The following is a 14221-nucleotide window of genomic DNA, read 5'->3' as shown; positions in this document are numbered from 1 at the left end:
CCATTAGGATTTGGGTCCCCCAGTGTTGAGCATCACCCTCCCCAACGCAGCCGCACTATCCGCAGCCTTCCGGACCACCCCGCACGTGCTCCCCCCATTTTCCATTCTGGTGCAATGTCACTCCTAGGTACTTTACTTGTTTCTTGGGTGTTAGACATGCTCCTGCACATTGCAGTTCAACACTTTGCCTGTTCCTTGTCCTTTCAGAATGATGGCTTTGGTTTTATCTGCCGCAAGTTTCAGTCTGTGCTGCGTCATCCATTTCTTTACGATGCGGCCTGCGTTCTAAACCCGGTATTTGAGATCTGGCTCATCCCGGGCGACTACCAGTACAGCGAGGTCATCCGCGAATGCGAAGGGGGTTGTATCCTCTCCATATTCACAGTGCATAACCCCGTCATATGCCATGACGTATTACTAACTACTCTTGGATTATACATAACACTTATTCTTCACTTATTGCCGCGTCACTAGAAACAATAAATATAGAAAATATTTTGTCAACAGTTAATTTATAAATTTAAATGATTACTTCAAATTAATGTATCTCGAAAACAGTAAAATGTCAGTGACTTTTCGCAGGGATCCGACGATATGATTGAGTTGCTACTAGACGGATCGCTTGCCTCCACTGGAGACGACTATTATTACTAGCAAGGTTCAGTCTTAATGTATTCATCTCATGTATCATCATCTTTATAAGAGAAAATGTAATTATTTACAAAAATTTTAATGCCACTGTTTAATAGTATCTATAGCTACAAAAGTTTTCAGTTATTCGAAAAAAATTATTTTAATTAATATACGTAATGTAATAGTCATATGTTGGGTCTTACGGCTCGGTGTTACTTAATTCATTGATCTCTACCAGAAATGCGTATTAGCGCTAGTAAAACAGAAAATGTACATGTATATTAATTACAACAGTAAAATAACACAAGAAAATTAGCAATAATATTAAAGGATTTTGCTTTAATATATTTTGTTTGAAATTAAAACTGACGAATTTTATTCAAATACAACTTAATTATAACTACGGTTATCATTACAACCCATTTTTATTTTTGTCAGTGCTGTTATACTATATCGTGATCTAGTTTACATATTTCTATGAGTTTATCAGCTAGCTGTCTTTCTAACGTATAAGGGTCCCATGGCGTTTACGATAAACTCTAAACTTAGATTTGGAATTGGGGTACGAACCGTCGGCATTCTTGAAGCAAAGCGGCTAAAAAACATCCATTGATAAAAATAAACCATGGCATGTCTCAGGGTTACAGACTAAGAATAGAATTAAATATTAGAACATGAAAGAGGATGATATATAGCTAGAGAGTAATACATCCGTCAAAATCGGGCTGACTTTTTGCAGGAAATTGTGAATAAGTCAATGCTCTTATAGATGAAAATACTGATTTACATAAAAAATATATTGAAAAGAAAACAAAAGCGGTAAAATTAAATGGGAAGGTAAAAGTGATGATATATTCAATTAGTGGAAACTGGTAGACTGTTTTCTTTTGGAATAGAATGGTATATTTTTACAAAAGCTTGGTTACAAAAGAAAATTTTAAATTTAAGAATGTAATATTTCACTAGTTTATTCAGTTAGTGAGGAATACGGCCTGAGCTTCAACTTCAAGAAGACAAAGTGGATGCTGATAAGCAGGAAGCAACAGCCTGCTCGACAGTTACGGATAAGTAACATACTAATTGACCATGTAGAATTTTAGGTGTACCTTGGCACCAACGTAAATGCAAAATGGGAACAGGCCACAGAAATTAAGGCGATAATAGAACGCGCTAGAGCATTTAGCAATATGAAAAAGCTCCTCATAAGCAGGGATTTGTCTCTTCCCCTAAAACTACGTCTAGTTAAATGCTACATTTTTCCGATCTTACTGTATGGTGTGGAGGCCTGGACGCTGACGGAGACGCTCACGAGAAAACTAGAAGCATTCGAAATGTTGGTGTACCGACGCATTCTTCGTATATCCTGGACCGAACATGTCACCAACATAGAGGTAATCCAAAGAATCGGAAAGGAGAAAGAAATCGTGAATACAATTAAACAAAGAAAGCTTGAATATCTAGGCCACATATTGAGAAACGTTAAGTACCGTCTACTGCAATTGATTGTCCAGGGAAAAATAGACAGTAAGAGAGGGCCAGGCAGGAGAAAACACTCCTCCAAAATCTGAGGAAGTGGTTCGGGCTCACATCGGTCGAACTATTCAGAAGCGCCGCAAACAAGATCAGAATTGCCATGTTAATAGCCAACGTTCGCAACGCACAGAGCACTTGAAGAAGAAGAAGAATATTTCACTGTTGAGTAAATAAATAGTGAACATGTAAAAATAAATGAAAAACAAAAAATCACTTACTTTTGAAACGATAATGTGCACTATGGTTCCAATTTTTTGTTACCATTTTTTGACTTATGGAGTTCCCTTTTTATTTTTTTTGCGATAAATATAAAAAATAATGTTTATTTTATATTCGGGATAATTGTTTATAAAGTGATATAAGGTTGAATGCTTGAATAAATGAATTTTAATCAAATAAAAGGCAGATATCGAGCACAGTTTTTATTCAATCTTGCCCAAGTACTTTCGCTCCTAGAGCATATTTAAGGGCATCTGAAATAAGTCAATGTTTTTTCAACTGAAGAAAAATTAATTAACTTCGAAAAAACTCAAAGTTGATGGTTGATAAAAATTGTATGTAATATAATATGAGCACCTACATATTGGGTGGCATCAGAAGAGAGAATGGCTCCTGGCCTTAACGGAAATGGTAAAGTGACATCTGACGTATGACAACTTGGATGGGCAGTCACTATTAGGGTAATGTGATCTGCACATTTTAAAATTCTATGAAACTGAGCATTGACCAAAGCTCCAACTGACACTACTATAGAAAGTCAACTGATGAAATAGAAAATTATATAGATTACTTTATGTAGTTTGAATAATCCAGATCTCACACTCAAACCTGTCAATAATAATTAGGGTGCTAGTTTGGGGGCAACTGATGTGGACGTAGAGTATAAATGCGACAAATAGACTAAACAATCTATTAGATAGTGGGTGGTTGACTACAATAAAAAGGTCATCCAAGCACTATTAATAATGCTTGGTAGAACTTTTAAGCTAGTTTAAGTTATTGGAGAATAAAATAGTAATATTAATTAAAATATAAAATTAATAAATTCTTAATGGGTATACTCAGTGAAGGAGGTCTAAACAGTCGAGCTGCGTGCTCTACGAGGTGAAGCTGCAATAAAATTTTCAAAATTAGGTTTAAATTTAGTACAATTTAAATTAATTTGAGTATTAAGACAGTGGGAGTTTTCATTTTTTTCCCTTGTAATTTTGAAATCTTCCAATAAATCCAACTCCAAGTACTTTTTCTTTCCACTAATATCATGTAAAATAGATGAACCAGTATTGATGTTAAAATTATGTTTACTGGATACTAAATGTTGACCAAAACTTGAAGAGTTTGGTCGTTTCAAATGTTCTGTAATTCTAGTAGATAACTTTCGAACCAACTTTTGGTTGGCTTGGGTATCCTTCGGAAAACTTTCCTATACACTAAAAAATAGAAAATACCTCCAATATTTAAAAACAAGAGTCTTTAACCAATGTATACTTCCTATTCTCACCTACGGTTCTCAAACTTGGACTTTTACAAAGAAAAACATGGAAAAAATAGCAAAGACCCAAAGAGCCATGGAAAGGCAAACGCTGAACATCAGACTATCAGACAAGAAAAGAAATACTTGGATCCGCAACAACACAAAAGTGACCGATGTATTAACGCAGATAGCAAAACTTAAGTGGAAGTTCGCTGGACATACCATAAGACAGAAAGACGACAGATGGAATAAGATGATTATACACTGGAGACCATATAGTTACAAACGAAAAAGAGGAAGGCCACAAATGCGATGGTCAGATGACTTGAAGAAACACGCAGGCCCGAAGTGGAGTCAAACTGCCTACAATAGAGAGACGTGGAAGAAGAAAGAGGAGGCCTATGTCCAACATTGGACAGCATGGGCTATATAGATAGATAGATAGAACTTTCGAATGTTTCTACCTACATAAGAGACATCACATTTAGGCACATTTTAATTTATAAATACCACTTTTGTCAAGTGTGTGAATCCTATCTTTGGTGTTGATTAAAAATGAACCTAAAGTGTTGTGTGACTTAAAGGAAATTTTGATATCTTTCATTGTAAAAGTAAAAAAGTTTTGAAATTTTTGTGAAAATGTTGCTGATATAACTAAAGGAGAAATATCTGATGTTATTTTTAGCATTGGGTTGAAGCAAACATTGTGATGAATAAGCAAGCTTTTCTGCAATTTTAAGTTTAGCTCTATTTAGAAGATGGATAATGTTGGGATCATAACCATTATTGAAAGTAATTTGCTTAAGAGTATTAAGTAATAAATTGAAGATCTCATTAGAAAGTGGAAATTTGAGTAACCTATAAATGTAACTGTTGAAAGCAGCCATTTCATGTTGGGTTGGATGATTAGATGTTTCATTTCATTTCATTCTGGCAATAAGTTGAACTTCTGTGTAAAAGATATGTTAGGATCTGTAAAATTCATCATCTTGGGTTCCCTGTATGAGAGCTATACAATCATCAACATATATTGACCAAAAAAGTATTTTGTTGTTGCTGTTAACAAATTTCTGTTCTAAGCTGTCTAAGAAAATATCAGCTAAAAAAATGTGATAATGGAGAACCCATCGCTAAACCTGTTGGTTGATTTTTGATTAAATTGGAAGAAATCCTGATCAAGACAAAATTTAAGTATAGTTAAGATGGCATCTTTGTCTTTTGCTGATATGTTGCAATTGTTTAGAAGGTTGTGTACTAAAGGTAAAGTTTCATCTCTTGGTACAGAAGTAAACAAATTAGAAAAATCAAAAGGAACTAAATAAAAACTCTCTTCTATTTTAATGTTATCTAAACGTTCTATTAGATCTAAAGAATTTGTTGGAGAACTTAGGCTTAAAATTAGTGATAGACTGAATCGTCTTCTAAATAAACTGTGATAATATAGAAACTGGAGTGTTACAGGAACTAACAACAGGCCTTATGGGACAACTGTGTTTATGAATTTTAGGAAGTCCATATAAGCTAGGTTTTATAGGATTAGATATAGTAAACTTTCTGTTGTTATATTTAGTAATAGTATTACTAAACAATTTTGTTTTAATAATAAAGGTGTTAAGTGGATTTTTTTCCAAAATTACAAAACTAATATTTAAAAGGAAAGATTCTACTTTCTCTATGTACCTATTGAATTTGTTCTAGGATTACAACACAATTTCCCTTATCAGCCTTGCTAAGTACTAGAGAATCTCTATCGATTTTTTGTTTAATTGATTTTAGCAAATCCTTTTGTGTTTTAAAAGAATGGCGATTTCTATAAAAATTACGTTTGTACTCGTACTTACATTGTTATTGTTGAAGTAAGCTAATGTAAGAGTTTCTCAAATACTGTTTAATTTCAGCATTGTTTCTCATACCTTCTATTGGAGTATTCAGCTCAACTGCAAAGTCTCCTAGCACTGAGTCAGTTAACCTAAAATTCTAAGAAGAAATCTTAAGGCCTTATCCTAAAAAACACAATAAATTCATCCTCTGAAAAGTTAGTGTTGCTTAGATTTAAGACTCTAGGATAAAATTGGTGACCTGAAAACTTATGCATAAGTATTCAGGTACTTGTTTTATGTTGTTTTTGCAAAATCAAACGGTTTAATTTGTTGGTAAGACTTCTCTTCTTGGGGACAGAAGCAGAAGACCTCATCTTCTTTGTGGTTAAAGGAATCGTTAACAAGAAACCAAGGATGTTGTTGCAAAATTTGATCATAAGTAATTTTGAGGTTGACACTAATATGATGAAGCTTAGCTAGACAATGAAGTGGAAGACATATACTCCGTTATTGAAGACACCATAAAAAATATTTCATCTATAGAATAACTCATCATCATGGGCGATTTTAACGCTAAGGTAGGAGAAACAAGAAATGATAACATCCAAAATGTAGGAAAATATAGGTTAGGTATTAGAAACAGCGGAGGCGAACGTTTAATAGATTTTGCAACCAAAAACAGTTTGGCCATTGTAAACAGAATGTTCAAACATCATGCTCGTCGTTTATCGACGTGGACCAGTCCAAATGGAGAATACTACAACCAAATCGACTACATATTGATAAGAAACAAATGGAAGACATGTTTTACAAACGTAAAAACTAGACCAAGAGCTAAATGTGGATCCGATCATAAATTGTTATGGGATTGCTTCAAGATGAAGCTAAAAATAACAATGCTGCACCAAAATCAAAACAGGCTGGAGATTTCAAATCCGAAAATATTTAGAGATGCATTAAAGGAAACTAGTATGTTGAACACACAAGACAACCCAGAAGAAATGTGGAAAGGTTTCAGAAATGTCATATAAACCTCTGTAGAAAGAACCAGAACCGAAAAAAAATGCTGCAACTTTTCGAATTAAATCTCTCATATATCAAAACGACAGCAACAAAAACGAATTAGTAAGGTTAAATAAAGAAATGAAAAGAGTATGTAGGAATGAAAAAAATAAACATATTAATGAAGAATGCGAAGAACTAGGGAGACATGCAAACCGGTATAAATCCCATGAGCTATATAACAAAGTCCGTTATCTACCCAAGGAATTTAAACCAATCACACAAACAATAATTGATCAAATCCTGTAACGAAATATTTTGCCTACCACATAGGGCATAATTATAGGAGGGTTTAAAACTGGGGACAGAAACTATTGGGGTGGAGATAGGGCAAGCTAAACAAACGAAACTTATGCGAATGGCACTCAGGGATTATTTGGAGTAGCTAGGTAGTGGATAAGTTAAATGGCAAGGGGGTTGGATTGGGGCAACCAAAAAAAAATTAAACAAAGGGGTACTTACATGAATCTCTTGGAATAAATGGACAAACAAAACAACAGAAAGGACCTCTAGTAATTTAAAATGGACGCCGCTTTGAGGTGCCAAATTATAACGATTACAACAACTAGTTGTAAATATTGAAATAAGTATTAGAAATGAAAAATATATCTTTTTATATGAAACTCAAAAAAAAGGGGTTTTAAACTTTTTTTTTAAATAAATAAAAAAAATGGTTTAGAGAAATAAATCAAACATTTATTGTTGTGTCACCACAAACAGTTACAAAAAAATAGACAATACAAAGATACTATATTAATAGTTACAAGGATTTATACCAAAATAATAAAAAGGAAAACTTACATATGTCTTATTCGTTTACAAACTCTGTTTACAAGTGAGAGATGCTACGAAACGTACAAAAAATTGTTACTGCATGGGGGTTAACCTTCTTTAAAAAAACAAAGCAAAACTAATATCAAAAATAATAAAACCAAGCTATCATATGTCAACATTAAATTTTGAAACAGAATAATATGACAGCTATGGTCACACCCTAAAATTTACAATATTAATTATTACATTTTTAAATTGTATGAAAGCAATTATTTTCATTTAAAAAAAATGTCTATCTTTACTTTAAGATTTAATCACAGAAAAAGTTACCCGATTTCACCAAAATGCACTTTTACTTCTAAACCGGATCTCAATGGACCTTAGAATTTCTGGGAGAACTGGACTGCACCAATGGTCTGGAATGACGACCAGAAACAAAGGTTGAAATGGCACTATGGCTTGGCTTCTTACAAAACAGGAATAGGTACAACTGGATACAATGGCAACAATTTAAAACTCACTTTAACTGTAACTATTAATTGAACTGCTATTCGTTTTCCCATAAAAAACGACGAAGGACGAAGATATTACAAATTTTGAAGAAAAATTTGGACAAACGCTAAAGTCAACCGCTTATGACAACAACCTTAGCGAGAGTGACGCGATTCTTAAAAATCATTCGCTTCCCAACTTAATATAAACAAAACATATAAACCGGAATATTTCTGTCTATTTCCAATGGGCAAAATATCTCAAAGCGGTTTCGATCAAAGGATAAAAAGGAAATACATATCTGTTTTACATAAACAAACTTTAAAATGGTTTATAATCGACCTCGGAAAGCAATAAATTTCAACGCAAAGAGGATTGAAAATTTTTAATACGTACGAATAGTAAATGAAATACACTAAAAATATTCTTTAATATTTTAAATATATACGAGGGGATTTGAAAATGCTACAAACCAACATATTATAAATGACGAGAAAGGGATTGCGGAGGTATGGAGAAAATATTGTCAAAGTCTATGCAAATGCAAATCACGACGAGTTCACTGCAGAGAGAGAACCAAAATTCTAAAGTCAGAGGTAGAAAAAGCAATGAAAAAGTTAAAAAATACAAAATCTCCTGGCGCAGACCAGATCTCCGAAGAAGTTTAAAAAAAAACTGGAGATGTTGGAGTAAATGTTATGCATATGATCTGCAAAAAGATTTGGGAAACCGGATAGTGGCCCAAGGACTGGACAACATCCACTTTCATTCCTATATTCAAAAAATGAACTCCGCTAGATTGCAGCAACTACAGAACGGTAACTCTAATATCCCATGCAAGCAAGGTTCTACTTCATGTAGTACATGAAAGACTAAAAGCTTTTCTATTGTCTCAGATCAAAAGGACAAGCGGGATTTGTCCCAGGAAAAGGCACAAGAGAATAAATCCTTAATGTCAGACAGCTAATCAAAAAAACTCGTGAATTCAATACTCCTATGCTTATGTGCTTTGCGGATTACATAAAAGCCTTCGATAAAGTCAAATGGCAGCAGCTATGGTCCATACTAGCGGAAAATGGGAACACCCCACCACTTAATTCAACTAATTAGAAGTCTATATGAAAATAATAAGCGAACAGTAAAACTAAACAACACCCATTCCTATCACTTCAGAAAGGAGGCAGAGGAATAATTTTATCACAAAAGGGATAAGGGATTAGGACTGAGGAGGAGAAGTATAGTGCTTCTTAAGTTCTTTTTTCAGGATCTTTTTCTCCAAAATTGTTTATAACTTTTTATTAAAAATATTTGAAATTAATTATTTAAAATCCTTCTGTAATCTCGCATTTTGTTTTTGTCCCCTAGAGTATTTTGATATATATATATATATATATATATATATATATATATATATATATATATGTATATATTTATATATGAATAAGAAAAAAGAAGTACTTGTGACTCGTTTGGAAAAAATATATAACTGTTTTGGATGGGTTGATTTTTATTGACTCCAACCCATCCAAAACAGTTATATATATATATATATATATATATATATATATATATATATATATATATATATATATATATATATATATTATATATATATATGGAAAAAGTTACATACAACGAAACAGTTTCGAATCAATATTTCTCAAAATATTTATCAGGGATTAAAAGTTAGTTTAAAATATATCTTTTATTGTATAAGATAAAAGAAACTAATTCAATTAATAGTGTTCATAATTTATGACCGGAATCAAATTTCTCCTATTGTGCAATTTCACGATGTATAATAATACTCCAGTTTCACATAATCACCAAATAATATCTATCATCTCAATTACATAAACCCAAATTAATTACACAATTTTAACTACCATCAATTACTTGAAGGATCCAGGAAAATAATTGAAGGTATTAGAGAGTAACAGTAGTTTTTTTGGTTCGTCTAACATGTTATAAATGCCGTCTTTATGACAACTAAATCGCAGGACGGGTTCCCACAGCTTCTTCGGTTGCAGTCGAAAAATTCCTGCTGCGTTTCAAAGATACCGTAATTACCAAGATAACTTTCAGTCTTTCCGGTAGTTAATATTAATTTCTCCATCGAGTTTACCATATTATTTTTACAGGTAGTTGCTCGTCACTCTAATATACAGAATGATTCAAAGCGTTTTGTTACCAATATTTTCAGAGCAAGTGTTTAAAGGGTAGTAATTACAAGGTTTGTGCGCCGGCTAATTTTGTTCATATTTTTTTTTCTATACGGGATGAGCCACTCTTTTGAAAAGTCTGTTATATCTGTTATTTTTTTATTTTTTTTTTTTTAATAAAGAGCCCTGTATTTTATCTTAAATTTAAAATTCGCTTCACTTGCTTCTCACAATAATATAAAGTTGTTTTGTGTTATACAAGGTATAACCAAATTTCAATGAAAAATGTGACGAGTCTAACGCACTGTATAAATTAAAAAGGGACACAAAATTAGATACCTGTTGTAACTATAGATTTTAAACCATTGTCAGAATTTAAAACAATGATTGATTTTGCTAATAGTCTTTAAATCTAATGCAGGATAAGACAAAAGTTCATTATTTGCTCAGTATTTTTATTGTACTATCCTGTATTTTATATTATCATCATAAACTAAAGTCAATGTAATTTAACGTATTTAAACAATGTAACTAAATATTTTTTATATCTATATCTAATAATTCTGGAGATATTTTAAATTGTAGTGGAAAAAGGGGTGACATGAATTAATTTATTATTTTTATTTTTCACTTGCATATTATTTCTTTACTTTAGCTTGGATACGTTACCATAAACACACTTATTATACACATAACGACATTGTTTTGTTGACCATAGAAATTAAGATTTATAGCAATCCCATCTCTAGAGTATATTTATTATAATGCTCTAAAACTAATTTTTTGGGTACTTTTTAGTCTTAATAGCAATACAAATAAATAAGTGAGTAAATAAGTAATATGCTTTATTGTCACTGAAAATTATACAAATTTTATGGACAAAGCTTATAACAATAAGACAAGAAAGAAGAAAAAAATTAGAATAAGAATCGTTTGTACTTTTAAATAAAAAAAAAAACAATAAAATTCTTGCAAATTTAAACATAAAAAATACTACCTAATTAGGAACTCACAAACTTCGTAAAATGAACCTAACAAAAAATAAAAATTAGGAAAGCAGATTAATGAATTCAAATATTCCACCTCCTTGTCCTAAACACTAACCAAATCTGTCATACAGATTTATCCTCATATTTTGGAGTAGGGCTGGTGTAATGCTTGCAAATAAATAAAGTATTTTGCCCTTAATTCGACTAGGTTTGTGGCCCTTTTAAACTGATGCCTATAAATGTTTCCTTTGAGAAAACCCCAAAAGAAGAAATCGTTAGGCGCTAAGTCACAGGATCTAGCGGGCCATTTAATTGTACCACGTGTACTTATCAGTCGATCAGGAAACGTTTGATTGAGGAAGTTAATAGTTGCTGAGTTGTGAGCCGAACACCTATCCTGTTGGAAATAAACCTGAAAATTAACAAGAAGGCGTCGAACTGTAGGAATGATCTCATTCTATAAAAGTAAAAACATTTGGGCCTGGTTAGGTTTTGTAACGATAATGCTACCAAAGAGAATTGAAGTACTATCATATAAATAATACCTCAGTCAACCATGGAAGTTTATCGTCTATGCCTTGCCTAGCTCAGTATCTCAAGTGTGAGTTCGTCTTGTCTTAAACTAGGGATTGAACCTGAACTCTTAGCTGATAGCAAATCAAACAAATCCTAACCAAACATGTTTATTAAAAATAATAAAAAACAATAATTAACCCTGCCAAAGCTTAACAATTAATGTTGTGTTGTAGATGTTAGGTCCTCCAATTAAATGTTGTGTCTTCTGGAAAGCTACAGTAATATGTGTATGTAGGTCCTGACTAAGTTGTTAATAAATGTCCAATATGGCCAATAAATTCGATCTGGTCAATCAATTTTCATGATTTTGAATGTGGTCAATAAACTCGATGTGGTCAATAAAACCGTCAATAAACCCAATAAACTAAAATACCAGAAACAGCTTGCATTAGAGACACATCAAAAAGGTTTAACTTTCTTGCCATTTTACAAAATTACAATTAAACAAATAGCAGATGGCAAGGATAAAATGAAATACAATTGTTACTACTTAGTTAAATTCTGTTAAAGAGTCCTAATGCATATAATCGGAAAAATGTGCTTTCGAAAGAAGTAAGGTTACAAATATCGCAAATGCTGTCAGAATTATAGAATAAAGATTACGATGAAAGTACTTACCCCAAGAGAATTTGTAGACCCTAAAATGAATCTTATAATAATGTTTGCGTTCTTTTATAAATTTTAAAAAGAGGCAAAAAATAATCTCACCATTAAATGTGATTGACAGAAAATAGGAAGGAACTGACTGAATAAAGTTAGCACAGATATCATAGAATGTTGCTATAGATATCATGAAACTAGCTTGTCTGTCAACACAGAATATTTAGTCTACCGGACAGAAAGATAGAGGGCGAATATTTATTGTACGGGACAGAAAGAGAGAGAAAAGAAAGAAAGAGGAAGAAAAGAAAAACAGAGGGCGCCAACTACTTTTTAAATAAAAAATAGTAAAAATTAAACTGAAGATAAAGAAATTAATAAACTGATAAAGAAATTAAAATGAAATAATTATTTAAATATAAATTAATAGAGATGTGATGTTTATAACGTTACAGTTTCCATCGATAAAAAATGGACCGACAATATGGTCGCCTAACATCACAGTCCAAACATTTAACTTTTGCGGGTGCTGCGTTCGCACTGCAAACCTGATGTGCTTATTTTTCCGAGAATAATACCTTGCAATGGATGGATTGTGTTTTTTATGTAATGAAAATAAAATTTCGTTAGAAAATAAAATATTTTTTAAAAAGTGTACATTTACATTCTGTTTATCTAACACAAATTCACAAAACTCCATCCGCCTAAAGTTATTTTCCGGAAACAGTTCTTGTGTTGGTTGTTTCTTAAAACAATGATACCCATTCCTTTTGAGAACTCGCTGGACAGTTCAAGCATTCACGTTAACTTCCCTAGCAATTTGTACACTATTGCAGGGTTCACTGTTCTGACGCTCCTTATCGACAGGTCTAACACGCGGTTCATTACCTTCATGACACTTTTTGCAGCTGTTTACATATCCCGAAGTTTGAGAATGTTTAACGGTATTTTTAACTGTTGTAATACTTGGTGAGGGTCTATTTTCGAAGGCAACAATAAATAAATCAATTACTTCGCGTATAAAACGACCCTGAAAGTACCATGTTACAAGTTGCACATTTTTTGGACAGTATTCAACGTAATAGGCATTTTATTAATTATTTGTTTATTCTTTCAGAACTTCGTTTGAAATTTTTAATGTCAATGTGACAATTACGACAATTCGTACCTACTGTGAAATGAATATAGAAGTGGAAACGTGTAACATGTCACAGCGATTGCCATTGTGTTGTATGGTGAATAAAACAATGTCGTGATCTGTATACTAGGGCATATTAAGCGGGTGTTATGGCCTATAACGCCCTGTTGTATAAGAAAAAAGCAAATGTTATAGAACGATTTTTTTATCTTAAATAATTTTAAAAGGAGTAAATATTATTCTGGAGCAGATGTTAACTCAGACCACAATCCGTTAGTTGCTGACGTGAAAATAAAATTAAAAAGAATTGAACAAAAAACACTTACTGACAACAAACAAATTATGGATGTAAATAAAAAGTGGTATGATATAAAAAACACATTACTGAAACCAGCTCAAGAAAGTTTGATACAACATAGGTCAGAGTCTAAAAAACAGTGGATGACAGAAGAAATAGTATTACAGATGGAAGAGATAAGGAAATATAAAGAAAAAGATCTACATAAGTATAAAGAAATATAACGAATAATTAAGGAAAAAATCAAAACAGCAAAGGAAATCTATTTGATTAAACAATGTAAAGAGATAGATAAAAGAACTAGAAACAAAATATGATATGAGAAATATGCACAAAAAAATAAGAGAAGTGACTGGAATGGGTCTAAATAGACAGCAAGGACACATAAAAGACAAAAAAGGAGTACTGCTAATAGATTTACCATAAAAATTAAGACGGTGGAAGGAATACGTTAGAGAACTTTTCCAAGATGAAAGAGGTGAAATGCAGAAAATACAAGAATTAAATCCTTTAGAGAGACAGAAGATCACGATAGATGAAATCAAATATGCTATCAAAAACTCTATGCTGCTAAAACTAGTGGAAGAGGATAACTTGGAAGTATTGGCAGATTTATTCAACACGGTGTACTATACGGGAATAATACCACAAAAGTGGCTGAAGTGAGCAT

The sequence above is a fragment of the Diabrotica undecimpunctata genome, chromosome 9 (genome assembly GCF_040954645.1).
Source record: "Diabrotica undecimpunctata isolate CICGRU chromosome 9, icDiaUnde3, whole genome shotgun sequence".
Lineage (NCBI taxonomy): Eukaryota > Metazoa > Arthropoda > Insecta > Coleoptera > Chrysomelidae > Diabrotica > Diabrotica undecimpunctata.
Note: the sequence above shows the minus strand (reverse complement) of the source record.